At 43.2% G+C, this 5,000-nt stretch overlaps 1 protein-coding gene across 2 annotated transcripts in view; it reads left to right on the forward strand.

The window, feature by feature from the left end:
* The window catches only part of LOC134436684 (oxysterol-binding protein-related protein 10-like), a 168,810-nt gene that overhangs the window by 79,624 nt on the left and 84,186 nt on the right, over positions 1 to 5,000 (forward strand). The window lies entirely within an intron of this gene.

Genomic DNA, 5,000 nt, shown 5'->3' on the forward strand with positions numbered 1-5,000 from the left:
GAATCAAACATGTCAGTGCAGCGTCCAGAGCGAATAAAACAAATTCATGGCGAAACTTCTTCAACCACCCCAGCTACCCGGTCGCGTTGGTAGCGCTTGATGTACACGGGGCATTACACTACTTCTATACTGTCTGAAGTGGCTCGCCTGCAAGAAATGAAAAAGGTCAGTCAATGCCCATTGATAACTTTTCTTGATGACTTTTCTCTGGCTTTTGATGACTTTTACTTTTTCATTGATGACTTTCCTTCGAACTTTAGTACCCCCTTATTATGGACCCCACTAGGACAAAGCAATTCATTTTTAGTACCAAGCACCAGTACACCTTATGCCTGCAGGAGGTCAAAGAATGGAGACCGAAAGTGTAGAAAGTGCAGAGAAAAGAAAGTGTAGAAAGTACATGATGCCAACATTATGACTGGCGTTTTATGTATGTTTTATAGCCTCATGGTTGTCTGTCTTCCTCCTGAAATTTATAGACATTGCATCTTTATGGCTCATTTTTTTTAAAACTGGGCTGTCGGTAGATCCGAGGTTGTTCTCCCGACAACCGTTGTAAATTTGTTCTATTGGAACAGCTGGGGACAATACAAATTTCTGAAAAAACACTCATGTTAAACGAACTTGGAGTACACCTGCTCTGAGTTTGTGTTTCAGAACCCCGAATTAAGTACCTTTTCTTTTTCACTTTCCAGAGGCGGTTTCCGACAACCGAGTTTCAAAAGAAAGCACCATTAGTAGGAAGCAGAAATGTAAATCAGCATCATATTAATGGTCTCTACCGTATGTAATAAGTAGAGCATGAACGTTAGCAAAGACGTCAGCTACTGCCTGGGAATGTCCGGTGACTGAGTCTTGTCAAAGTCAGGTCCAAGTCCAACACACCCAGACCAGACGCACTCTGTGATATTGGCTTGGCTGCAGCCGCCTGATTACTTTATGATTTACGGCAGTGCTCCTTTTAGCTTTATTGGACGCACTTGTGATTATGGAGATGTGTTGTGTTGTGTTAAGCAGACACATAAATAGCCGCGTCGTGCTGTGAACCAACTATGAGTGAGGGGCAGAGTAATTGGATATGACAATAGTCATTTGGACACTCTTTTGTCAGAGCTAGTTAGCATATCTGTGGCGAAAAAGGGAGGGGAGTTCAAGTGTGGGCACAAAATAGTTTTCTTTCAGGGGACGTACAACAATGAATGAAGGGCAAAAATAATTTGAGTGGAAGTAATTTATGTTTGTCTTGTCTTGCATCTAATAATAATAAAAGCACCCGTGTGTTTCGGTATTTCCTTGGATCCAGTCCTTTGAAGTAGTCTGGGGCTTTTGTTGTGATTCCTCAGCTGTTTGCCCAGAGATTGTTAGCATGTCTACTGTACTTAGGGTGACCATCTTCGTGACCGATAAAAGCAGGACATACTTTAGTACGGGGGGTTTTGGGGGTCCTCCCCAAAGAAAAATTGCGTTTAGATGCAATTTCATGCATTTTAATGCATTTCTATCCGGCCTAATGCTGTGCCGGACAAGGCACCGAAAAGACGGACGGTCCATCCTTAAGATGGACGTCTGGCCACCCTAACTGTACTGCCTCGTGTGTAAAGCAGTGTTGTTGTGAATGTGGTTTTAAGTACAGTATACTGACCGAGTGATAGCTTGCTCCCTGGGGTGAGCATTAAAGGATGATTAGACCCCTGCTATGCCCCACCCCATGGTGCCCTTAGGGTGCACTGTAGTAAACGAGGGACTTATCAGATCAGTCTCTTTGATATCCTCAGGGATGAGATGGACACCCACATGGAGGGAGACATCAGGGAGGCTTTGAGTCAGTGAGTGAAATAAGCCCATGTCTCAAAGGCCTTATTAAATTCCATTAAACTCTCCTCAGATATATTCAGAGACAAGACAGGGACTCATGTAGACCACATTGAAAGATTGTTGCTGCCATCCTGCCGTACTGTTTGTGGCAGGAGTTTAACTTCGACAAGCCAGGGGTGCTTTTCTCGAATACGTAGTTGTTAGCCTGTTAGCAACTAGTTGCCAATGGGAAATTGCATTGAATGCAACAAAGTAGCTAACGTAGTAAGCAACTATGGTTTTGAGAAATGCACCCCTGTTTTGTTCAGCTGTTTTGTTCACAGCTGTGTCGTGCCCAATTGAAAAACAAAAAGTGGCAGCTGAGTCGCACTGTGTCGAGCTGTTGGCCTTCCAGAAAACCAGCTGTGGAAAAGAGGCAATAATGTTGCCAGCACCCCCTCTTCTGGGGTCTGTTGTGCACCTTCATGAAAGTGAAAGTGAAAAGCGAAAGCCCATTGGGAAACTCCAACTCCCATTGTCATTGTGACACAGCACTCCACAGCACACAAGTGAACACTGCACACTGCACACAACAAAATTGCATTTATGCCTCACCCGTGCAAGGGGGCAGCCCTCAGTGGCGCCCCATGGGGAGCAGTGCGGTGGGACGGTACCATGCTCAGGGTACCTCAGTCATGGAGGAGGATGGGGAGAGCACTGGTTGATTACTCCCCCCACCAACCTGGCGGGTCGGGAGTCGAACCGGCAACCTCTGGGATGCAAGTCTGACGCCCTAACCGCTCACCCATGACTGTTTCATTATAATCTACTGTAATCATTTTTGGCTCATCTTCCTGTGTGCAGTTCAGCTTCAGGGTGATGGATTTGATTTTGAGCTGTGATCACGTTGATCCATTTATTTGCCACGTTTGACAGAATCTCCTGTCTCTCGATGAAGGTGTGGCAACCGGTTTGTTTGAATTTTATGCTGCTGTTTTTAATAAATGTTAATGTTAAATATATATTTTCCTTGACCCTGATGGCTCGTTTGAGGTGTGCCCAGTGGCAAACATGATGGTAATCCAGAAGTGCCTTACTAGCAGTCCCTTTGCAGCCATTAGAAAGCTGATATATTTCAAAATCTGATGTAATTATATATATATATAAAAACAATCTAAATACATCCCAGATGAGTGCTGCATTGCATATTGGACTCCGTAGAACCGTAGAATGATGGCAATAGCCGTATAATATAATATAACACAATTTGTAGCAAACAGTATCTCTCTGGATGTTAGCAATTAGACAGAGCTGTGCAAGAGGCATGTGTTGATGAAGAGATCCATCAAGGAGTTTAGTGATGACGGCATATTGTGAATATTACCTGAGAAAATAACGAGCAAAGACGAGGAGATGACTATTTGTCTTCACTAGTTGGTGTGTTTTCTGCTAAGACCTAGCTCAGTGGTTTTCAAAATGGAGGCCGGAGACCATTGGGGGGCCGCAACGGGATACTAGGGGTTTCGAGGCAGGTTGGAAAAAAAACATACTAAGGCTAAATAAGTAATTGAATAAATAATGTACACTGAAAGAAGCCAAAAATAAGCTAAGCAACATTTCCATTAGTTAAGAAAGGTGTTATAACAATGTACTCTCTGAACATAACTTTTATTGTTATGATTTTATTTGCTTCATTGGGTCACTGATTCACAGACCTAGACTATGGTGGTGAAAGGAGGTCCACAGAGAAAATAATGTGTAGAGTAGTAGAGTAGAGTAACTTTATTGATCCCTGGGGGGAAATTAAGGAGTGGCACACCCATGTAAGGGGGGCCTTGACTGGACTGTACCAGTGTAAGAGGGGCCTTGTCATTGTTAAGTTAGGCCAGTGGTTCTTAACCTGGGGTGCATGCACCCCCTGGGGGTGCGCCAGAGATTTCAGGGGGTGCGCAGAATTTTGATTGTGTCGAGGTTGCGACTTAAATTCTGCTTGGGAACATTATATTTTTGCCAATTTAAGACAAAATTAAAACATGGTTGGTCCCTATTTAAAGTAATTGGAATTAAAGTAAAGGTATTGATTAATGTCCCAATCATGAATCACTGCAATCAATCACTTAAAATCCATTTTAGCATATAACATGTAGAAGTTTGGGTTGGGGGTGCACGGCATGTCTTCAGCACAGGTAAGGGGGTGCGTTACATGTAAGAAAGAAAGGTTAAGAACCACTGAGTTAGGCAACCCCTGACCAGAGAATTGTATATGAGAGAGAGATACTTCAGGCTCGTTCTTTTCTGGTATCCATGTGATGTCGAGTGAACGTCTCTTTAGGAGACCTTCGATTAGGAGACCATCGGAGTCTTGAGGTTGAGAATAAATGGATTCCCTTAGCGCTGTAGATTGCGGGAGTGCACGTCTTGTGCAAACACCTCAAAAAGACAAGAAGAAGGAGAAGGAGGGACAACGCTCCCTTGAGAGACCAAATTTTGAGCACACTCCTTTGCACTGGATGGGAGGGGTTTGACATATCTTTCGTTCTTATACGATTTTTGCCCTGACCTAGCTCCAGTGACAGACTCTGTTATGAATTTAGTCTCAACAACTTGCGGCATGGCTTGCCTGTTACACTTTTCATTTAGGAGATGATTCACTATTCAAGCTCAAGTGTGTCTTTAGTCATTAGTCATCAACACTTTGCTCAACTGATACCCAGTCAACCATAGTGTAGTAAATCCATTCTCAGTAATGTGTTCCATTTGTTGCTAGATGCGTTGTGAAGTATTACTTTGTATATGTGAGGAAATTGGATGTTACACACCGTAGCTTGTTCATTCATTATTACCAAATTAAGCTGCCACTGGCAGTTCAGATCATGACTCACCGTGTCATTGGATATTTATGGGGCATCATGCCCGCAGAATTTTTGTTTATCAAGGTGCAGTCAGCATCAGAGACAAGTCACCATCATCAGTGGACAATGTGTGCTGTGCAGTTTCATTTGAAGTATGATCTGAAAACTCTTATAAGTATATATTTTTTGGTTAAGCAACATGAGAAATCACATTCACAACATGAAATCTTTATCTTTTCAGGGGACCTAGTCAAGGTGGTAGGTGTTTCTTGTCAAGGTGGCCGCCTTAGCAATAAAGTGCTGGGGGAAACCCTGCCCATGCTCTTATTAATCCTGGAGAACCATAGCCATGAA

The sequence above is a fragment of the Engraulis encrasicolus genome, chromosome 20, assembly GCF_034702125.1.
Source record: "Engraulis encrasicolus isolate BLACKSEA-1 chromosome 20, IST_EnEncr_1.0, whole genome shotgun sequence".
Lineage (NCBI taxonomy): Eukaryota > Metazoa > Chordata > Actinopteri > Clupeiformes > Engraulidae > Engraulis > Engraulis encrasicolus.